Source organism: Ambystoma mexicanum, chromosome 2p, assembly GCF_040938575.1.
Source record: "Ambystoma mexicanum isolate Mex_15411 chromosome 2p, UKY_AmexF1_1, whole genome shotgun sequence".
Classification (NCBI taxonomy): Eukaryota; Metazoa; Chordata; class Amphibia; order Caudata; family Ambystomatidae; genus Ambystoma; species Ambystoma mexicanum.
The window spans coordinates 900,223,217-900,248,187 of record NC_090923.1 but is presented as its reverse complement, the minus strand read 5'-3'; the positions used below and the strand labels follow the sequence as shown (position 1 = coordinate 900,248,187).

At 46.6% G+C, this 24,971-nt stretch overlaps 1 protein-coding gene across 3 annotated transcripts in view; it reads right to left on the bottom strand.

Annotated features, from left to right (window-relative positions):
* Window positions 1-24,971, bottom strand: part of CLASRP (CLK4 associating serine/arginine rich protein) — a 1,024,175-nt gene that overhangs the window by 65,658 nt on the left and 933,546 nt on the right. The gene's annotated exons all lie outside the window — the stretch shown is intronic.

Sequence of the window (24,971 nt, the reverse complement as noted above, 5' to 3'; positions counted from 1 at the left end):
GCCTAAATGCCTCTGGGCTGCTAGTGCGCTTTACAAATTAAAAAAATAAAAATAAAATAAATAGGAAGGCTGAGGCAGGAACTTGTTCCTGGGATTGAAGGACTTGCACCATTCGGAAAATTGTGTCACACAACCCTTGGGCGGGGTGAATGGCCAAGAACGCACAAATAAATTGGAGGGACTGGGATGGCAACACCTGAGACTTTTTGAAGTTCAGGGTGAAGCCCAAGATGTGCAACAGGCTGCAGCGAGCCCTCAAAACTTGGATGTTTGAGTAACGTATGCTCACATGCTTTCTCTTTAGTCATGCATACTCCCGTTCCCTGTAACTAAACAAACTTTATACACCTATCCAGTGCTCCAGATAAGATTTTGAGGTGGGAGTATTTTACTCCCTGTTTTTAAACTTTGAGAGTAAATGTGATTTTAAGAGAGTAAAAAGGACATTTCTCCTTTGCAAGAGAGTAAAATGTATGTGACATCCAGCCGACGCATGCACAAACTGTATGGAAATCACTACCGTACGGCAGCTTTCTGCATTGTGACAGAATACACCTTTCATTATTTCTCTAAGGTCTGGCCATTTGATCTCTCCTGCATATATTTAAATGTTGAAATCACAAAAACCTAGCCTATTACATAGTAAAGCAAACATAAATTGTATTGTGTGTTTTGAGGTTCGATAGCAGAATTGTCATTTGATGTTTAATTCATTTTCTGGAGCTATTACTATCTAATATTATGCCAATGTTATGATACAACAGTGCAGAGAGGCAATGGAGGTAATTACGACTTTGGAGGCAGCCATGGTGCTATTAGCACCATGGCTGCCTCCAAAGTCATGTCCGGTCCGGGTAGTCGGAATGGGGACTTACCAGGTCATTCCAACCTTGGAGGACCCGGTAAATCCCCATTCTGAAAACCATTCCCCATTCCCATTGAGCTCCTTCCCCATTCCCATTGAGCCCTATGAGGGCTCAATGGGAATGGGGAAGGAGCTAATAACGGGCCCGCAAATAGTGGGCTCGTTATTAGCTCCCTGGTCCCTTAGCGGCTCCTGCTAAGGGGGGCTGGTAAAACCAGCCAGCCTTAGTGGGACCCGCTAAGGGACCTCGGAATGCGGCGGTAGGGGGTTAACGGCACCGGCATCCTTACCGGTGCCATTAACCCCTTACCGCCGGCCTCGTAATGAGACCCAAGGACTCCATGCTAAATTCTACATCTAATCTAAGGGTCAAATGGTTATTTATATAGCGCTTTTGGCCAAGCGCTGTACATGGAGCATATTTATCACAATTATCGCCAAACCAAAGTCGGTACTCCTTTATCGACCTTGAAAGGATGAAAGGCTGAGTTGGACTTGCTGGGATTCGAGCCTGCAACCTACAAATCACGCACAGATTGCAGCAATGAGTGCTCAACCGGCTGAACTATCTCATTGGCTAACATCCTTCAGAGGTCGGTTAACTGAGTATCGACTGAGGTATAATAAACACAGTACCTAGATGTTGGAGGAACCATTTATGAAGCACTACATGAAGGTAAATACCTATCTGGATTATCACAGGGACAGGTTTTGCTGAGTTTCTATTTCAATTACAAATGTCATTTTCATTGGTTTGTTTTTGAACAGCACTTGCACTTCCTGGAGAGTCAGCTTTTGGATGTTTGTAATTGTAGTCTTGAAGATTTGAGAGTCTAGGACACCTGTGATTGGTGTAATGACAATCGCTCACCCTTGAGCAAAGACTCTGCTGCCACTGACCATTTATAGTAATGTACCCCATTGACTGCAAGGTTTAATGGATGTAATATAGACTGTGCATTGTCATCATTTTACACACTTATAATTAGAGTGCAAATTAAATAATCAGTGTAAAAATGATCTGCCTCCGCATGATTATGCACATGAAAAATACAATTGTGCAATACTGGTTTGCTTTCACTGAAAAAAAAACATAATTTGTTACAAAATATTAATTCTCAATTGCAACTTAGTTTCCCATCTAATTATACAATCCAAAAATTCAAGGAAATTATGCACAGTGCTTCTAAAGCTGAATGGAAAGAAACCATTCCTTTTATCACAGTGTGCAGTTTCTTTTTTTGAAAGGCTTCAGAGAAATGCATTCTGTTTCAGAGGTGGTTTGCAATTACATCCATGTAGATAAAAATCAAATGAAGTCTCCTAGTTTCTATCAAGTAACCTGACCTTTGCACTGCCCTCTGCTATAAACCTGTGTGTAAATGTACCCAGGAAAATAATAAAGCTGTCGTATTTGCAAGATTTTCATGCGTAAAAAGGCCTATTACCCACCTTATCTGGAGGCCTGCACGTATCTGTATGTACCACTGTAACCAAGCTTGAATAACCTCTGCTCATATGTTTTCTCTTTAGTCAAGCGTATTAAAGTTCTCTGTAACCAAACAAATTGTGTATACCATGTATGTATGTATGTATGTATGTATGTATGTATGTATGTACCACTTAACCAACTAACTAATCTACCTCTCTAACAGCGCTGCGACGCCCACAAGCTGTTGTGCACTATACAAATGTTACTCAGTTGAGCTGCCCACAGAGCTTGAACATGGAAGTGCTCCTTTTTAAATGTAACATTTCACCTAACTGGCTTTGCCATTTTCTGCTTATATATCGCCCCCCTGACCCCCTTGGGAATCCTGGGGAGCCCTTACTAGATCTTATAGCGGACCTGTAAATGCGATCCGCCCATTTGGTAACACTTGGAGATCTTAATTTAAAATTTTACTTACCGAGGCTCCCGGCTCTCAACTCCTTTTTTGATAGCCTATTGAATCTTGAATTGCATCAATTAGTACAAGGTTCTACCCATAACTTGGGTAACACACTGGACTTGATCTTTACTCACTTTGCTATCAATTGAACCAGTCCTCTGGTCAGACCACTTTCTAATCATCTGTTTATTTAAGGACTGCAGACCCCCGGTTAAGCCCCTACCACCTAAAGTTTGGTTACGTTCCTGGCGCAATGCAGACCTTCAAGGCCTTACCTCAATGGTAACTACCAGTATACTGCTCCACTCACCTCTCTCTAAGTGCTATCTCAGGCTCTGTGTGAGGCGGCAGATAAGATAGCTCCACTGAGATTTATTCAACCACGCAGACTACCCTCAAAGCCCTGGTTCTCTGACCAACTTAAAGCTGACAAACTCAAAGTCGGACAGGCTGAACAGCAGTGGCGTCAATCATATGACCCATCTCTTAAAGTCATGTCTTATTACCTACCAGGCCAACATTAAAACAGCCAAAACACAGCATCTCTCCCAGAAAATTGGTCAGTCCCTAGGTCAACCCAAAGCCCTTTTCTCGATTGTTAAATCTCTCTTCCTCCGACACACTCACTGCTAAAGTTACACCTACGCAAGAGCTATGTAATAGCTTATCCCAATTTTTCATAACTAAAATTGGTGACATTAGGCAGAACATGGAGACGTCTGCTACCACATCCCCAAATGATACTGTTAGACACGCACCCCCCGCTCTCTCAGTGGACACTAAAGAATGGTCCTCTTTCCCTATGTTCTCAGAGGAGACAGTCCAAATGGCGATCCAAAATAACTAATCATGCTCTCATTCCGATGCCATTCCGGTGGATATCATGAAGAAAATCGCTCCAAATATCTTGTCACTGCTCACTGCGGCAGTGAACAACTGCTGCAAAGTCGAGGTTAGTCCCACCAGAACTTAAAGCGGCTAGAGTTGTCCCCCTTATTAAAGAAGACTTCACTTGACCCCACAGTTTTGGCTAACTTTCGCCCGATCTCTCTCCTTCCTTTTCTCACAAAGCTTCTCGAATCCCTGGTATCACCTCTTCTATCTTAATTTCTTGAATCTTCTCACCTCTTTGACCCTGTGCAGTCCGGCTTTAGACCTGGCAGAGGCACGGAGAGCGTACTGGTCTCCGTCCAGGACGGCATGGCAAGGCTGGTAGACTCAGGTGGGGCGGGCGCTCTGATTTTGTTAGATCGGTCTGCAGCATTTGACACCGTCGACCACCCCATCCTGTAGTCTCAACGGGCCCAGATAGGCATACCAGGTCAGGTACTTGCTTGGTTCACGTCGTTCGTGGCGGATCGGACCCAGACCCTCTCCATGCCACCCTTTCTATCTGCCCCTTGTCATCTCATCTGTGGAGTTCCGCAAGGGTCGTCCTTGTCTCCGATTCTGTCCAACATCTATATTTGGGCTCTTGTGTGTTTCATCCGTTCCCACGGCGTCAGGTGTTACTCGTATGCCGACGACACTCAGACCCTGATCCGGCTTGACCTCGATTGGGATGAGATGTCGTTGAACCTACGGGGATGCCCGTCTGCCGTGGGAACATGGATGAACCTCAATTGGCACAAATTGAACGGAGACAAGACGGAGTTGCTGGTAGTAGGCTTCCCTCTCCCCCCCCTCCCCCCCCGATACCTCACTCTGGGTTGCCTCCTTTTGGCCTACCTCCCTTTGTGTCCTCCCCTCCCCAGTAACTAAGGTGAAGAACTTGGGTGTTATTCTTTCAGCTTCCCTGTCTATGGCAAATCAAGTCGCTCTGGTCCGTCAGGTGGGTCACTTTCAGTTGAAAGTTTTAAAGAGAGTTCTCCCTCTTATCCCCACTCACCTCCGCCCTCCAGTGGTTGCAGCCCTGATACTATCACGGCTGGACTACTGCAACTCACTATATCTGGCCCAGCCTAAGGGCCTTATTCAGCGTTTACAACTCCAGAATATGGTGGCTCGGGCGGCAACTGGAATCCCGTACAGAGCATACATATCTCCGGTTCTACGTTCACTGCGCTGGCTCCCTGTCAACCAGCGCATCAATTTCAAGGCACTCTGCATAGTCCACCGCGCCATACATGAACAGGGTGCAGAGTTCCTCCAAACTAAATGTTTACACTATGCTCCCCAGTCAACAGCTGTGCTCTGTTTCTGCCAACCTGCTTATCGTACTTCCTTCCATCGTATGAGGATCAGAGGCAGGGCTTTTTCCACAACCGGTGCCAGACTATGCAACCTACACCCCCTTTCAATAAAAAAAACTCAAATCTGGCTTTTAGGAAAGCTGTTAAAAACTTTCTTTTCTAGCCATCTTCTGCTTGCTCTATTTATGGGCCATGCTATGGTTGCGTGTCTATCTCTCTAGCGCCAAGATACCTTTGGGTGGCCGTGCGCTTAAGAAATAACATTAACATAACACAAATAAAACAATAAAATAAAAACCTACAGACCAGATGCGCCGACGCCTGGTCTGGGGAGCTAGCTTGGAGGAGCTAGTTATACAAGTAGGAAAGGAAATGAAGGCAGTCCCTCCTGAGGCAAGCAACGACGACTGCCAGCAGCTTGAAGAATACCTTAGGTGCTAAAGACAGACCAAACAACAGGCCTTTGAACTGGTAGTGGCAATGGCCCACAACACATCTCAGGTATTATCAGTGCTGGGTGTGAATCAGCACATGCAAGTATGCATCCTGAAAATCCAGGGAAACCAACCACTTTTGTTGATCGAGGGCTTGCAGGATTTGGGCCAGTCACCATTTTGAAACTGTTCTTGTGTAGGTACAAATTACGTAACCCCCGATCTAGAATGGGATGCAAGCCCCGTTTTGGAACCAGAAAATGTTTCTTTGCCAGGTCCCGGTCAACTGCAGACACAGCAGCAGGTATTGCCCAGGCTTCCAGTACCAGAGTTTCTACTGCCATGTTAAAAGTCAGTACAGTCTCCTTCCGAGGACCTTCATCAAGAATGAAAACCGTGGCTTTCCAGGAGTCGGCGTCAATAACATTTTCAACTCTGGTGATGTGTCCAGATAACCGATTTCCTGCAAGTTGGAAGCCAACTCCAACAGACCTTCCCCTGCAACATAGAAAGTCTCTGAGAAGTACCCTACTTTTCTAGGGTACTGGGGTTCATCTGAAAGGATAGGATCACTGTCTACATTGAAGATATCTACTATCTTCAGCATCAATGCCCCTATAGGGAAAGGAGTGTACGCCAAAGGAGCTTTTGGTGCAGACTATCCTGAGGAGGTTGGGCCGGCACAGATCATTCAACGCTCAAGGACATAACATGTCAACACAGCGATGGGCCCTGTCCTGTAGGAGCCATGGTAAAGCCTTTACTGTGCTGTAGTGGTCCTGCGCAGGATCTCTGCTGCCGGCTCGTTCAAGCAAGGTGGGTCTTGATGGTGCTGCCGGGACCAAATCCACCAGCACTGGGGCCTCGATGAAGATGTCCATCATCTTCAACATAAAAGCCTCCAATTCCTCTTGGGTTGAAAAATTTGGTGGTAAATTGTACCTTCACAGTCACTTCCGGAGGGGGGGGGGGGGGGTTCCTAGAGTGGCAGTGACTTCTTTGATGGGGAAGAAGGAACAAGTTACTTACCTGTAACTGTTGTTCTCCAGCATGGGTCTGGCATGGATTCACATGCTCATGAATATTCCACGTCGTCAGGCCGGGAATCCTCGGTATAGGAAAAAATCAGTATCAGTTTAGTTTCTGATCTGTCTTTCTTAGTAGTAACCAATCACTGGTCTCTGGGTCATACTGCCCCCCAGCCAATGACTGCCCTCTCCCTAAGCCCCGCCTCTGGCAGCCATCCTCAGATTTGGTAGCACGTAAAGTGGCAGTATGACCAGTGAAGAGCCGCAGAGGAGTAGGCGGGAGGGTTTGCATGTGAATCCATGCCAGATCCATGCTGGAGAACAACAGTTACAGTTAAGTAACTTGTTCCTTCTCCAGCATGGGGTCTGGCATGGATTCACATGCTCCTGAATATAAGAATACATAGCAGTATACACATGCACAACCACGGGAGGTGGCAACAGGCTCAACATTAAGCAATACAAAAAACTCAACATTAAGCATCTCTTACCTCCTCACCAGGCTCACCTTAAGCAAACAGGTTGCGCAGCACTGCTTGGCCGACCCTGGACTCCTACCTGGAGTCCCGATCGACGCAGTAGAATCTCATGAAGGTGTGCGTCGACCTCCACGTCGCAGCCCTGCAGATGTCGAGCAGGGGCACCCCAGATGGGAACGCCGTGGTAGCAGCGATCGCTCTGGTCGAGTGGGCTCTCGGACGGCCGGGCAGCGGTCGGTTTGCCAACCGGTTACAGTGCATGATGCAGCCGGAGAGCCATCTGGAAATGGAAGCCTTTGAGAGAGCCTTCCCTTGATTCACAGGTCCAAAGTTTACAAACAGCTGTGATGTCTTCCGAAAGCTCTTCGTGCGGTCCACGTAGAACTTCAGCGCTCTAGCTACGTCCAGCGAGTGCAGAGTCCTCTCAGCCGGCGACGAAGGCGACGGGAAGAAAACTGGCAACCAAGGGTTCGTTGAGGTGAAGTCCGACGGCACCTTGGGCATGAAGGAGGGGGGCGTCCTCAGCACCACCCTCGTGTCGTGAAAAGTCAAGCATGGTGGCTTGCAAGATAGGGCCTGGATCTCTCCCACTCGTCATGCGGAAGTGATGGCCATCAGAAACGCTGTCTTCCACGACAAACTTCAACAGTGCCGAATGCATGGGCTCAACTGCCAAAACGAACTGTTACTTACATGCAAACCTGAAGAAACCTTCATAGACTCTGCTATGTTTGCTGCTTACCTGCCCCTTTCCTCCTCAGCCCTCGGTCAATGGACCTCCAGTGCCCCTTTTGACTCAGACTCACCACCGCAATCGGAACGCTTACTATTCTCATACGATCACATTGCAAGTAGCATTACTATAGGCCGTACAGAGTACACAACTCTGACATTTTCACATACAATTCTGCAAGTTTGTAGAGACATGCGTACAATGACCACTCCTCATGTGGTAATTTTGCACTACAGTGCTTGCCATTTGGGATACGTGACTTCATGTACTTTGTTGACAGATTTGGCACAGTTGGTTGAAGCACTCATGAACATCTTCCCAACAACCAAAGTAATTTTTTCTGCTTTACTCCCTAGAGTACAATGGAACAACACTTCCGTTTCTGATCAAAGCATCGGGAGGTGTATCATCAATCGAGGCATGCGTGCATTCATGCTACGAGCTGGTATGTTTTTTTGCAGCCACGATAACATTGCTCCAAGCAATGCAGATTATTTTGACGGAGATGGTGTTGCGCTATTTTCTTTGGGAAATGCGATGTTTTTTTGGAACGTAAGGCTTGCTTTAGAGAAGGTTCTGTGATGTTTGCAAGAGTAAGGCAATGACAAAATATACAAACAAATACATAAAATACCAGATGTCAGTACGGTATCTGGCCAAAAATAAATAAAAAAAGGCTCTTTTCAGAGCCTACCTTAAAGGGGAAAAAGGGGAATAGTAATTTAATGTACCGTCGTCACGCTCTGATACTGTACATGTCCGTGAACATGGCGGTAGTTTGCAGCCAGGACATATCACCAATGGGGATGCAGGGGTGGAAACGCATGTAAATGAGAATGAGCGGAGCTAGGGATTGGTCCATAAAGTTCAATAGGTGTGTTCTGACCAACGTACTTTAGTAAGACCGTCTTCTCCCTCACAGGAGACCACACAGCCATGGCTTTCCATGCTCGAAAACAGATTATCTGGATTTTGGGAGACTCGTGGATACATTGGTTGAAAGTGCATGTAGAAAGCTGCACTTTATCTACAAATCTCGGATTTCCTCATGTGGAAGTGCACTGGCATGGCGTGTAACCTCTCTATGTTACTTTACTGACAGAGCGTCCTCCAGATATACTGATCATTCATTGTGGAGGAAACAGTTTAGGCCATGTAGCTGGAATTTCTTTGCAATTTGCAATGAAGAAAGGACTTGCGAAGCTCATGGACATGTTTCCAAATTGTCAAATATTTTTCTCCCTTATTGCACAAAGACAAATATGGCTGCGTTTGGTCCACAAATGGAGAAAGCGAGACGCAATGTGAATAAGGCTGTGTGTGCCTATTTAAGAGATGTTGGCATGTCCTCTTTCCAGAATGAAAACATTTTGTTTCGCAGTACTTCCATTTTCCACAGAGATGAGTCCACCTCACATATGCTGGCAATCAAATTTTTCTTTGCAATGTACAAAATGCATTGCAACCTCTTTTGCAATCACACTAACCTATGTGACAATCCGTTTTCATCCACTCAGCACACCACCAAAAGGCACTTTTCAGAGCCGCCACTTACTCCCAGCGTACACTTCATTGTGTTTGCTCCGCTTGCACCCTCCCTTTTTCCTCCTACGACTGTCCGCAAACGTTTTCAGCACTCCGCGGGGGTCTACGACCGTCACACTGAGAAAGGCGGCTCTGAAAAGAGCCTTTTCACTAATTTTTGTTGTTTTTCCGTTTATTGTTAACCAGCACACGGCACACTAAGAGAAGAAGGCAAAGGAGGGTTAGGAAGGGATATCAGCCACGGGGATAAGAAAGGGCAAGTGAACAGAGAAATATTTAGGGTGAGCTTTATTTAGGTAAGGAGCAGATCTTCTGGTGCTCTGTGACTGCAGCCTTAAAAGCACTTCGAAAACTCTCCCCCCTGCAGAGTACTGCGTCACAATACGTGCACACTACTGTCACCTTTGAAAGGTAAGGGTCAACAGCATTGCGAATGGCTTGTGAGGCTGCTGGAGGGAGGTGCTCCCCCACAGGAGTGTCTCTTGTGGTAGGAGGATCGGACACGGAGGATGCTGTGGAGGAACTCAATCGACTACACTCTTCACATGGCACCACCTTGCGAATGTCCGCAGTGTGGAATGAAGTGAGGTGTCGCTTCATGTTTGTCATACCAAAACTGCACGCACCAAATCTCCCGCGACTCAGCACCACCTCGCACTGGTTACACTTCACCAGGTTTGCACATGCTTTTGGTTCGTTCCCACAAACGGAAAACAACCGCCACACCCAGGACTCCCGCCGAGTGCTCCTAGTGCGAAGTTCCTTTACTTCATTCTCTTCCTCCTCTTCTTCCTCGCTCTCTACATCCTCACCCACATCTCTCTCTGCAGGCCCTTGGGGAGGTGGTGGTGGCGGGTTTGGGGGTGGTGCAGAGGCTAATGACCCTACAGCAGCCATGGACGCCATACCGATTACTGTCCTTTTGGTCACTATAGCAGTAAAGGCAGTACACCTCAATCTGCTACAGCTAGAAGGACAATGAAGATGCGCTCGTGGGTGTGGCCATTTGTAGGGGTGTGCCTTGTGACCGTCTTCATCCCTACAAAGCGGTACAAAAATTTTACACAGCAAATCCTGAGGTCTGCTATTGTCTGGGATATGTGAAATTATTTTTTTTACACTCTACAATACTTTCCCTTGTGTTTACAAGTTCTTTTGTGCTGTTGGGGAAGCGCACCAACCGCCCAAATTAGTCCCCACGCTCAGCGTGGGTGCGGTCACAGGATGACGTCCTCAACACATCCGCGCCAGTTCTGAAAATCCACTGGACAGCAAATGCAGAGAATCAAACGTGCACAATCGCCCAATTGTCTTACGGACAGTGTTCGGGTCCTCAAAGTAATTCAAAGTGCGACACAAGTGAGACACAAGTGAGACGGACAGTTAGGGACAGGCGCGATGTTCGCTATACGTACGTTTGTACTACGCATGTGCACGCATGCTATGTTCACTGTATGGACAGTTCCAGTGTCCTTAGGACAACTCCATTTTGTTTGCCTACGAACTTGCCGGCCACCGCGCCTGTTCTACAGACGGCACCATTTTGGATACGCCCGATACGGACAGCTATACTGTCGTTCAGACACTCCCATTTTGCTCATTTACACCCATTCCGGACATCTGGTATGTTCTACGAACATGTATCATATCGTTTCCAAGCGGGTCGGCGAGGTACGATATCCTTTGGACTCCCCTTTCTGTTTATGTACGCACAATTTCATCAGATGGCGCAATCAAACATGAAATCCATCTTACTTGTCATTAGTAAGGGTAGGTGTACTGCCTTTACAACACCCACATTCCATTCCTCGCGGATCGGTCGAACAGGCGCGCTGTTCGCAAACATTTTACATCTTTTTAAAAAAAAAATGTAAACACAAACTCTCTGTCTACAACTACTGTACAAAACCATTTAACACACACACACACACACACACACACACACACACACACACACACACACACACACTAAAGAAAAGGCGGGCGACAAATATGGGGGAATTTGGATTTATCATGGGCTGGTTATGAGGAGAAGATTTGTGAGGGGAAGAAGGGATGGATACTTCGTTGAAACGTCCATTTTCCTCTTGAAGGTTTGGCGATGGGTCACTAGGGAATGGAGAATCAGGGCAGGTGCAGGTGGGGCAATGGTACCGAACTTTTCCTCTCACATTGTCCTCCACAAAGTCCCGTAAACTTAAAATTGTCGTTCAATATGTCGATTTTCTGCTCTATCCTTTTTATCCTGTCTTCGTCTGTCTCGTTTGTTGCCCTTTACTCTTTTTTCCTGGTCTGTTGAAAAAAAAACAAAAAAAACAACATAAGTTAAATGCCTATGAAATACTGGTCACTGTTTTCCATAGGCAGAACAATGTGTACCATTGTTGTCGCTGTCTTCAGACATTTCCCCATGCGGGAAATATTCCTCCAGCCACTCCAAGGTACTAGCCATTTCTGCTGAGTCAAAACAGAAAGAAATTATTATTTCTGCACCACATACCAAAAAAAAAAAAAAACACACCCACACCTGCACTCACTTTTGCTGTAATCTCCCTTCGTCCTACTGCGTCCGTCCACTGTCGTTCCAGGCTGTCGAGTTTCTGTTAAGTGATTACGCTGGAGGCATCCTTTTTTTTTATTGGTACCATCCACTTCACTCTACATGGTTATTAAATGTGTTTTCTTTTCCCAGCTTCAGGTTTCCATGTTTATTTATTACTACTTATATTATCTTTAAGTCCTTCTTGTGCGTTGCACACTTTTTGTGCAAGACAATAGTACATTTTCAGCTACCCCCCGCCTCTTTGGGTAATGTTGATTCTGTCCGCCCCCGTCCGCAAACAGGCGCTCAGTCCGTCCCTTTCCAATATCAATAGGGAGGGGTTTCTGTATGTTCTATGATAAATGTATGTCAAGTACATACATTATACTACATAACTCTCAAAATCAAATGATTACGGTGTATATTCTGCAACAACTTAATTGCTGCAATGTCATGCTTACGTTCCACCTTCCAAAAACCTGTACAATTTCCTACAAAAAAACTTTGTTAAGTGGACGTTATGGTCAAGTTGCCCTCTCAAAAACTAGTACTATTTACTACAAAAAAAACTTTGTTGAAGTGACGTAATGGTTAAGTTGCCTTAACAAAAATCTGTATACTTCACGAAAAAATATACTTTCCTCCTCCCCTTTATGCTTCAAACTAAAACCGAAAACTCCCTGAAATTCGACAGTTATGGTAAACTAAGCTCCACCCCTGCCACCACCCCTGTGCACTGCTAACACTAACATCCAGACCATGAAAGATGTCATCTCAAATGTCAATGATGCCATCAATGACGACATCACTTGTTTAGCCCCATTCTTTTCCTTCCCTGCCATACATATATATGTACATTCAGTAAAAGAATTCCAATAAAGAAATGTTATACTTCACAGTGCAACCAAACACCACTGCACATTTCCCCCATTATAGTAAGCTAAGCAACCATAACACGCACCATCTACGTGCATTGCTAACACCAACACCCAGGACATGAAAGATGACATCACAGCCGATTGGCTACTCGGCCTATCTCTTGCCCCATTGGCCGCCGGCAGGCAAAGCCGGCCCACTCCTTCCAAGGCCCACGAGAGGCTGGGCAATCATCTGTTTGTGCCTGTCCAGCATTCCCCACCACCCTCCTGAGGAGCAGGAGCTCCAAGACACGTCCCTGCAGGAGCAGAGGACCTACGGGGGCATCCACTGATCCAGCAACATGCTTACCGAATTACGGTAAGCGCGGATGCACCCACGCTACTCCCAACAAAAATCATTTTTTTTTCTGCCTGCTTTTTGCCATTTGCAAGCACACCTCGAGTGTGCCTGAATCGAGGGCCAGTTCCACTCAGCCTGCACTGGTAAGGCTACAGAGAGCCTTCGCCGCCATAGAAGCACACAAGGCACCCAGCTACTTCAAGATGGCCGTCCACTGTTGCCTGCAGCCCCATATGCCTAACTAGGCTGCCAGCAGCCAGCCGATTGGCTACAGGGCCCATCTCTTGCCCCATTGGCCGCCGGCAGGCGAAGCCGGCCCCACTCCTTCCAAGGCCCACGAGAGGCAAGGCTATCACCTGTTTTGCCGTGTCTGCCAGACCCCCCCTAACCTCCGCACCAGACTTCTCCATAGGTAACACTTTCCTTCCTGCCAACCTGGTTGACTCTTATCAACGCCCTTGCATCCAAATGCTAGTCATCTAGTTAGACCCTTGCTGCCCTATTGATTCTGATACCTGATGCCAGTTGTTGCACCTTACCCTAGCCTTGCCTGATGCTAGTCACTGTGCCTCACCCGTTTGCTGCTACTGATGCTTGATACTCGATACTTGATGCTACCTGATGTGCCTGACACTTGAATCTAGCTGCGCTGTATTTTGCACTGGATTTCCTGATGTGCCCGACATTTGAACCTAGCTGCGCTGTATTTTGCACTGCATTCCCTGATGTGCCCGACACTCGAATCTAGCTGCGCTGCATTTTGCACTGCATTCCCTGATGTGCCTGATATTTGAACCTAGCTGCGCTGCATTTTGCACTGCCTTAACCTGATGTGCCTGACAAATGCTGATTTTCATTGTGACGCCCTGGTCACTATATGATTGATGTTATTTAGTCATTGCTAGGCATCTGCACACACTGTACGCTCAGGTAACCTTATGTCTGCGGATATGGAGTCAAATCTAGGCACTTGTATTCATTGTGCTGCTCTGGTCACTGATACCACAGTCCCATCTAATGAGACCCAATCTTGACCCGTGTGAACAATTTCGTAGGCACGTTACTCAGGTATCTAGTACTACCATCATGCACGTCAGTGCGTTCCTACTATACTACACTCTAGCCCTACGGGCTGCCCCAGTCACTCAGTTACCCACTGCAACAACCTTCCCCCATTGGGCTAAACCCAATCAGCTACCTAATGGTCTGGCCTGCACTAACCTTCACCACCAGGCACTGCCTACTGTGACTGACTTCTATAATGAACCTGCAGCAACCACCGCAGGTTTACACTACTCCAGTAACCATATTAACCAATACCTTAATGACCCAGTTTTGTGGCTGAAACATTTCGCCAGGAAACCCACACCCAACCAACCTTGCCCCCTCTTCCTCAGAAACAAGAGACTAGGCACTAGATTCCGCCTACGACACTCCCGCAACAACGCCACCAAGCAAACCTCTCATACACCACCTGGCTCACCCTTATCTACCGCTACATTCAAATCCACTACCACAGAGGCTAAACTGCCTGTGTTCAAGGGCGCCCTTATCAACGCTAGATCTCTCCCAGCACACGCATTAGACATTGCTGACCTCATCACCACCTCTGACCTTGACTTCATCGCTATATCCGAAACTTGGCTACATGCCGCATCTGGCCCCTCACTATCCTTGGCTTTACCGCCTGACTACGGCATCACGGATTTGACCGTACCAATGCCCAATCCAGAGGCGGTGGCGTGGCCTTCATCCATAAAAACTCTCTTGACCTAAGAGTGGTATCTGACTCCAAACTCGAATCAGATGAGTCGTTGTCAGTCAAACTATCACTAACGCCTAACCAAACGGCCACCCTCCACCTTATCTATAGGCCCCCAGGTCCGGCACCGCTCTCCTCCTTGAAAAAATAATTCACAAACAATCATCCTAGGCGACCTTAACTGAGGCCTTGGCGACCCAAAAGATCCCGTGGCATTAGATCTGAAAAATGTCCTAACTGACCTCGGCCTCACCTTGTACATTCAAGAACCCACCCATATCAGAGGCAGGACCCTTGACTGGTTAGCCGGCTCTAACTGCAATATCAAGGTTCTCGACAATACCCCTTGCTTATGGTCTGACCATCACATTATAACTCAATATTGAAGCAACCCCGCGAGCCCCGACACCGATAGCCCCAGCCCTCCCTACTAGAAGTAAAAAGGACATAACTAAAGAGAAACCCCTCCCACTGTTACTCCCCTCCCTCAATGCGGCCACCAACACCTGCTCTGATCCCACCTCCCTAGCAGACACCTACAACCAAACTATGCTCACGGCTATAGACTCTATAGCACCCATCAAACTTAGGAAGGCCAAACCACGAGCACATCTTAATTCATGGTTCACCCCACAGTTAAGAATGCTCCGCAAAGTTAAACGCTGTGCTGAAAATCGCTGGAAAAGCCACCCTTCCGATGAGCATAAAGATGGTTTCCTTCTTGCAGCACTCAACTAGAAAGATGCTATCATCACTGCAAAAAAAGAGTCTCTTAATAATCGTATTCTGCAAGCCGATTCGAATACAAAGGAACTCTTCAGAATCCTAAAAGAGCTAGAAACTCCAGTCTCCCCCCCCCAGACACTTGCACGAAGGACAGTAAATGGTGTGCTAACATTCAAGCAGCCTTACTGAATAAAATCTCTACGCTACAATCTAAAATTAAAGACAAGCAGGAGAGTCTGAAGCTCGACAACCGCTCACTTTCCCCTGCTAGGGCCCTCCCTCTAGACACTGCTAACACCAAAACATTTGCCTTCTCACCACTCACCGTTACTGAGGTAGAAAATATCATCCTGAGAATGAAACCATCCAACTGCCAAGGTGACCCTTGCCCAGCTCCCATCATTAAGGACTATGCACATGATTTGGCCCCATTCATTACATCACAATGCTACTACTCCTCGACCTCGCTGCCACATTTGATCTGGTCAACCACCAGATCCTATGCAGGCACCTCCACTCTGCTGCCAACTTCTCGTCCTCTGCTGCGGCCTGGATCAAATCCTTTTTGAGCAATAGATCCATGAGGTCTTTGCCCCATCCACAGCCACGGACCCTTCCCCAATTCACTGCGGCGTACCTCAGGGATCTTGCGTGTCACCTACACTTTATAGCATTTTCACGAAACCACTCTTTGATGTGCTTGACTATCTGGGTGTCTCCTACACTAACTATGCGGATGACACCCAGATACTCATTCCCATCACAGCTGATTATCTAGCTGACACCAAGGCCCTTAACGATGTCTACCTGGTCATCCAAGCCTGGAAGGCCCAACACCAGTTATGCCTAAATGACGACAAGACAGAGCTCCTTATCCTGGGCACCTCGCAACGCATGAGCAAACTAGAGCCGTCCTATCAGTCATTCACCATAGACGGTAATACCATACGAGTCTCGAAAGATAACAAAACATTCGGTTTTTACCTTGACGCCACCCTATCCTTATCTCGACAAATAAATGCAGTCAGATCTGCCTCTGCATACACGTGCAAACTTATTGCAGCTTGCATACCGTTTCTTACCACCCCTAACAGTGTCACACTAGCTAGAACTCTCATTATGGCCAAAATTGATTATTGTAGTGCTCTCTACTTAGGTACCAGCCAAGAGAACCTGAATAAACTCCAAACTACCCAGAACAATGCCATTCAAGCTGCCCTAAACATCCCCCGCAACCACCACATTTCAGAATCCAGAATTAACCTAAAGTGGCTACCTGTCAAGCAGAGAATCTCACTAAAAACACTTGCCCTCACGCACAAATGCTTGACTAACAAGGCCCCTATCTACCTCTGTAGTCGGCTGTCTCGCCATTCGACCCCCCCGTCCTCCAAGAACTGCCCAGACCCACTGTCTATCGATCCCTAGGTTCAAACTTTAAAAAGCAAGGGGCATTAGCTTCCCTGTCCTAGCCTCCAAGCTATGGAACTCCCTCCCAGTTACAATCAGAGCTGAAGACTCAACACATTCAAGTCCAAAACCAAATCTTGGCTTTTCGACCAGCACTAAGACATGCTCTTCGCCCTGGTCTTACATACTCTGGCCGCTGACCTCCGTTACTATTTTCTATACACCCTATGGGTATATCCACTGTTAAGCCTTAGCGGCACTGTAATCACTAATGTATGTAGATAGAAACTCTGTCATTATTCGGGTTATGTAATTTTTATGTCTGTATATATGCATTATTGTAACTTTGTACAAATTGTGCCCTGATGCCTCCGGGCCTGATGGTTTGCGTGTTATAAATAAAACAAATACAAATACCTCTCTTTGTACCAAGTGGGCTGAAGGCTTAATCGAGGATGAACAGCTAAATTTCTTGCTCCTTCCAGCCACACTATTCCCACTATTTTCTACCTAAGACACACAAATCTCTTATTCACCCATCAGGTACGCCTATAGTGACTTTATGTGGGTCATTACTTGAACACTTGGCACAATTCATCGATGAAACTTTGCTTCCACTAGTTTCGGTTTTACCTGCAGGATACTGGTATCCCTGGGGATTTCTTAAGACGGTTGTATATGAATGAACTGTTCGAATTACAATTGACCTTTTCACAATTGACAATTGTAACATATATGTGGGGGGAAACCCCCACAACTCCCCACCCAAGGCCAAACCCAAATTTATATGGTCAATTGTGAAAAGGTCAATTGTGACCCTTTAAATTCGGTAAATTGTTCATTCGAACAATTGTAAACGAACAATTTGGGTAATACCCTTAAGACATCACGGATATACCTTGGGAGGAAGGATTAATTGTGGCAACACTCAATGTGGTCTCTTTATAGACCTCAATTGATCACAACATCGGGTTGGAAGCTTGTACATTCTTTTTGGATACTCAATCTCTTAATTTCTTGGGACATAGCACAGTGATTTTGGACATGTTACTGTTTTGTTTGACTAATAATGTTTTATTTGAAGGCTCTTTCTATCAAGTCAGGGATACTGTACGATTGATCCATCTTATGCAAATTTGACCATGGGGTGGTGGGAGGCAGCTTTTCTATCCGATTTACTTTTGTTGAGTTTTCCTACGCAGATTATTTCTTGTTGGCTGTATATTGATGATGTTTTTATTTGAAAGGGTACAGAAATTGAGTGGTTTTCTTTTGTTGAAAGCATCAATACCAATACTGTGAACTTGAGATTCACTGAATGTCACAGCTATACAGAAATAGTATATTTGGATATTGCTGTGAAGCTTGACACTATGGGCGTCCATACGTCATTCTACAAAAATACGTCCAATACAGGCCTTCCCTTGCATGCCACGAGTTGCCATCCGCCCTCTTGTAAGAAGAGCATTCCGCATGGCGAATTTATTCGCTTTCGTCGTAACTGCACAGATTTTGTTGAGTATGATCGGTGTTGCATTACGGCTGCTTCCGATTTCTTGCAACAGGGCTATGCTAAAAGAACTATTGAAATGGCTTTTTTAAAAGCACCTGCATTTTCAAGGGAAACGCTCTTGCATGGGATGAGGAGGAAGAAAAATATCAACCTTGACGATGCTCGATTGATTGTAAGATTTGATAATGCCTCACATGATGTTCGAAAAATCATTTTGTAACATTGGCGTATTCTCATGCTTGATAAAGATCTCGGCCCTGTCCTGCCTAAACGTCCTATCCTAATTTATAAGCAACCAAGGGGGTGGGGCTTGTGGGGATATTTATAGACTTTTCAAACAAACCCTTCTTAATTGGCTAATACCCCTACAGCCCCTATATTTAAAGGAGAAACTGATGGACTGTGTCCGATCTCTTCCAGAAAAACCACAGAACAGAAGGAGAGAGAGCCACACCGGAGACGCTCTGGGCCTACGAGGACTGACCTAAGGAACCAGCTGGTTCACCCTTACAGAAGAGGGATCAGAAGACTGCATTGAAGTCCCTGATTTATTTAGTTGTTCCCCTTAATTTTGAATAAAAGGCTATTTCAGTTCAAACCACTCTGCCTTCCTGCCTCATCTTTACAAAAATATGAATTACATAACTGATGTTCACCAGTTTACAAAAACAAAATTACAAGGAAAATATACATGCAGTTTTTGTCACTTATTCTTATAGGGTCTGCCCCTCGCAATCCGGACTGTCCAGAGACATGCGTTTTCTACAACTGAGCCAGCATATTTGGGAAGGCGAGGGGGCTGTACGATATAACAGAGCAATGAGGCGATAAAAAAAAAGTAACTACTAATAGTACACCAAGCAGTCTGTTCAAAGCAGTATCAAGACAGAACACGAAAATCCTTAAAGAATGAGGACTGGCTAAATGCTTTCGCGTCTAAACTTGCTCTGCAATACCTGAAGTCTGGGCCTAATCCCAGAGTATTTCACTGCAGTATTTCAGAACACTGCTTGAGTGCTATGTATGCGAGTTTGTGAGTACACTACACCCGAAGGCTGAGCGATTATTCAAACAAAAACACTCCCCTCCCTTCAAAAAGAAATTCAGACCGTCTAGACATATTTAGACTGCCGGTTATCTGCTGCCTATACTGTAAACTAATTAAACCCATTAATATTTGTTCAAAGTAGTGTTTGCTTTTCACAGTATGATACTTTCCTCAGTCGGATAAATGGAGAGGCAGAAATGTTCTCATTCTAGGTCTGATTCGCTTTTCTGCCATGAGAGCTTATTTTTAATCCATGAACAAATGGTCACATATGCGATTACCTAAAAGCGCTCTGAGGTGTTCCTATTGTACTGAGACAGAGGACTAAGATGACAGACACATTAAAACATCACAACCACCACATCCCCATCAACCTACTCTATAGCTCACCATATTTGAAAAACAAGTTACTGAAAATAAAATTCCTAGACAAAAAAAAAAAACACATCATGAGTCAAACAGAACCAATATAGAAGGCACAAAATAAAGTGACTAAAGGTAAAGACGGTTAGTGTGTTTTAGGACAGTTGTGAAAGGCCCATTCCCTGGTTGAGCTAGGGGTAATGGAGGCTGAGCAGTGATGGCCAAGCCTTTATTTGAATCTTTGCATTAGCCTGGTACCTGGAGGTGTGTGCCAAAGGTGGCAAGTATGGCAGCAAGGTAGGCAGGTGTTCAGGATGTGAACGCCTTGTATGCGATATAGGTGATGGAAAAGAACTCTGGCAAGGAAAACAGGGTGAAGTTGTCAATTATTTGGCGCCTGATATGAGGCATGCCACAGCGTGATGGACTGCCTTGAGAGTAAACCAGTGTACTGCAGAGTCCAGTGAAGAGGATGAAGCAGTTTTAAAGGAACAAGCGCATTGAGCTACTCCTTAAAGGTTCGGTTGAAATTTTCCAGAAAGGTGTTACATTTAGCTTAGAAGTGTCAGGCTCTAAGAGGTTGCTCAATCTGTTCTCCAGTCCTTCCATCAGAAATCTTTTAAAGGAGTGACAGACAAACATGATGGGAATGCCCTGTCCCTTGCGGATAGATGGCGTACGTGTTAAGAGGAGAGGGATGGTGGCATGGTCTGTCCAGTAGAGCAGAATGGGACTGAGGCCTTTTTATGAGGGGGAAGATGAGGGAGAGATTGGTCCTGGATGGTTCCCCTGATGTGGGTGGGAGTTTATGGATGTTGAGTGATATTCAGGAAGTCTGCCAGGATAACCAGTGTGTGTCTGGTGCTCTTAGTTGCTTGGGTTCCTAGTTGGTTGAAGTCCCCAAGGTAGATGTTGGTTGAGAATGTGGAAGAGACCGACAAGGAAAGGTCAGTGATCCTATCCATGAATAGGTCACAAATGTGAGGTGGTTGGTAGATGAAGAGAAAAGTGGCAGATACCTTGTACGGTAGCGAGAATTTACATGTACTGCGCTCCATGGAATTTGCTGCCACCTGGCTACACACTGTGTAGAGACAGTGGGGTTCATCTATGACTGCTTCCCCTCCCCTAGTCTTTCCTGTCCGGTCAGAATGCTTGCTGTTATAGCTGGATGGGACGGGGGATGAGGATGTTCAAATCATGAGTAGGTGGTGGAGAGATGTTTCAGTGATGAGGCTGTATTTGTATTTGATTTGTGATTTATATAGCGCCTTACGCCAAGGCGCTGTACATATGCCAATTTACAGTATAATAGTTGTGGTTACAAAAGAAGACAACTCCTCAGAATAACAAAATGGAAATCATAAACACTACAATAAGAAGAAAATCAAAACATAGTGCATAATTTGGGATTGAAGGAGATAACTCCTTAATGAAGAGAGAAATAGAGGACAGGACACAATAGATCGAAGAGAAAGAGGAAGAGCACTCTAGTGAGGCGGAGCAAGCAAGGAAGGAAAAAGAACGAAAGCGCAATTGATCAAATGCATGATGGGGAACCCATAGTAGAAATTGGGAATGAGATGGAGGGACGCGAGAGGGCAAATAAAAAGAAACAAGGGATGTAAGATAAATAGGAGCATCACCAGAAAGATTTAAAAATACAAAGAAAATAACATTATAGCCGAGAATGGAATGGTAGCCAGCCAAGAGAACATAGAAAAGTGGAGGTGGAATCGCAGGAGGCGAGTGAGTACAAAAGGTGACTAGAGGCCTTGAAAACAGACTGTGCAAGACCAGAAAACGGAAGACTAAAAAGTAAAACAGAACAGTAGAATAGACGTGAAAAAATAAAGGAGGAAATCAGACGTTTTGTGAAACTAAAAGTAAGAAAAGACCGGACTTGGAAAACGACACGAGCGAGAAGAACAAGTTACTCTCTTACCTGGTAACGTTCTTTCGATGGGATGGTCCGACGACGTATTCCATATCTATGACAGTAATCACCACAGCTGTGCTGCTTAGGAAAATCTTTCAGCGTCTGCGTCCATGACGTCGATACGCCGTCCTCGAGGGCCTCCTCCAACGGCCGACGTCACCAGATGTTATAAGTAGGACGCACAACGTCCGTAGCCTCAGTTGTAGTTTTTTCCCAGAACGTGTGGCACCAATCTTCTGCCAGTATGACCACAGAAAGCCTTGCGGAAACGTAAGCTGCAATTGCAAAAGAAATTCTGTAGCGGGGTAGGCAGGGAGGGAGCGATATGGAATACGTCGTCGGACCATCCCATCGAAAGAACGTTACCAGGCAAGAGTAAGTTGTTCTTTGAGGGGATTTGGTCCTGCAACGTATTCTATATCTATGACAGACTCCCAAAGCAGTACCAACGTAAGGAGGTGGGAAAAGAATTTAGAATATACAAATTTAGAATGCCCAATCAAATTGCAGAGTAAAGGACTGCCTTGGCAAAGGCCAGATCCTGCCCATGGATGGAATATAGGGAGTAGTGACGTACAAAAGTATGGACCGAAGCCCAAGTGGCTACTTCACAGATGTTACGAATAGGAACACCCCTCTGCAGGGCAGTAGAGGCAGCCATACCCCTAGTGGAATGGGCCTGCAAGCATACCGGAGGGTCCTTACCCACCAAGCGGTAACATTCAGAAATTTCAAAGATAATCCATCTAGACAAAGTCTGCTTAGTGACAGCTTGTTCCAAACGCCTTCCAGCGTAACCAATAAAGAGCTGATCGTCCACTCTGACCGGGGACATGCGCGAAATGTAGAAACCTAAAGCTCTCCTAGGGTCTAACCTATGGAGCCTCTCCTCATCCTTGCCAGGATGTGGAGGAGGATAAAATGCCGGAAGAATGACCTTCTGGCCCAAATGAAATTCCGACACCACCTTCGGAAGAAAGGAAGGACGAACTCTAAGGACAACCCTGTCCTTATGAAACAGTGAAGGGTGGCTTAACTGAAAGTGCCTGTAAATTACTCACTGCGAGCGGAAGTGACCGCAACTAAAAATACAGTTTTAAGAGTTAGCAGTCTCAAAGGGCAAGAATTTAAAGGCTCAAATGGAGCACCCATCAGAAACTTGAGAACAAGGTTCAAATCCCAACCGGGCACCTGGAAAGGTGACGGAGGGAACACATTAGTGAGCCCTTTCAGAAACTGAGAAATTAAAGGAATTTTAAAATAAGAACACTCCTCAGACGAGTGCTTAAATATGGACAGCGCCGCCAGGTAACCTTTAATGGTACCCACTTGCAGGCCCCTGCGGGTCAAAGAAAGCAAAAAAAGAGAACCGCAGGAATGTCGCATGAAAAAGGATCCACATTCTTAACCCTGCACCAATTGCAGAACTTTCTCCAACGGCACAGGGACTTTGTTGGAGGCCGTCTGGCTGAAAGCAACACCTCCATCACGTCTTCAGGGAGGTCCCAATCCTTATGCCTCACCCTTTCAGAAGCCAAGCGTGAAGGTTGAGGGATCTGACCTCTGGATGGAGAACCTGACCCCCCCTCCCGTGAGAGCAGATCGTCTCGGTAGGGAAGACGACGTGGAGGGCAGATGGACAAGTCGAGAAGGTCCGGGTACCACGTCCTCCGGGCCCATGCCGGAGCAATGAGGATCATCCGGGAACCGAACCTGCATAACCTCCGCAGCACTTGCGGGATGACGGGGACTGGAGGACACGCGTACAGCAGTGGGAAGGACCACTTCACCACAAACGCGTCTCCTAAGGCTCCTCTTGGAGTAAATTCCCGCAAGCAGAACCTTTCGCACTTCCGGTTAACACTGGAAGCGAAGAGATCCACTTGAGGGGTGCCCCAAAGGGCGAAGATCTCCAGGAGAATCTCCTGAGCCAGCTCCACTCGTGAGAGATCGCGCTCTGCCTGCTCAGAGCATAGGCGTCTCGTTTTCGTCTCCGGCCAGATGGACTGCCGAGATCGAAACTCCCTGCTAGATGGCCCAGAACCAGAGCTGCATCGCCTCCCTACACAGAGGAAGTGACCCTGCCCGCCCCCCCTTTTTGTTGAGGTAGGGTATGGCCACTGATTTTTCCGTCAGAATCAGGACAGTCTTTCCTCGCACAGTCGGCAGAAAAGCCTTCAGGGCAAGCCGGACGGCCTTCAGCTCCAACAGATTGATATGGAGTCTGGACTCCGACGGAGACCAACGACCGCTGACTGTCAACTCGTTGGCATGAGCTCCCCATCCCGCGAGGGATGCATCCGTCACGATCGTCACCTCCGGCCAGGGAAGCCAAAACGGAGCCCCCTTCATCAGATTGCCTTCGACGGCCCACCACAGAAGGTCCTGGACGACCGAGGGGAGCACCTGAACAGGGTCCAACATCCTGCCGAAGGATTGTGACCACTGCATCTTGAGTGCCCACTGCGAAGATCTCATCCGCAGTCGAGCCTCTGGCACCAGAAGAATGCAGGATGCCAGGAGGCCGAGCAACCTCAAGAACTCGAACGCTGGGAGACTCTGGGCATGTTGAAACTTGTGCACCTTCTGCTGAATGTGATTAGCCCTCACCTGGGGAGGAAAACACTGCCCCAGGGACGTGTCGAGCACTAGAGCTGCTGAGTTGGCGTCAAGTGGGACTTTAAGTTGAGGGAGAAGCCCAGCTTGTGGGGGGAGTGGCAGGTGACGGACAGATGATCCAGGACATGCTCGGGAGAGCGCGCCCTGATCAACCAATCGTCCAGGTAGGGGTAGACGCGAATCCCCATTCCTGAGATGCGCTGCCACCACTATCATGAGCTTGGTGAAGACCCTCTGGGCGGAGGTCAATCCGAACGGCAGGACCCGAAACTGAAAGTGTGAGTCGCCAACCGCAAACCTCAGGTACTTCTTGTGCTTTGGATGGATCGGCACCTGAAAATAAGCGTCCTTGAGGTCGAGAGACACCAACCAGTCCTGAAGTTGAAGGGCCTGGAGGACTTAAGAAAGAGTAACCATCTTGAACTTGTCCTTCCTGAGGAGTTTGTTCAAACCGCGCAAGTCCATGATGGGTCTCAATCCCCCCGTCTTTCTTCGAAATCAAAAAATAAGGGGAATACCATCCCTTGTTCTTCTCCGCTACAGGCACCAGTTCTATAGCGCCTTTCTCCAGCAGGGCTTGAATTTCCTGCGCAAGGAGCGGATACGGACTCTTCAAAGATTCCCTGGTGGACTGTCGTGAGGCCTCTGCCGAAAGGGAAGACA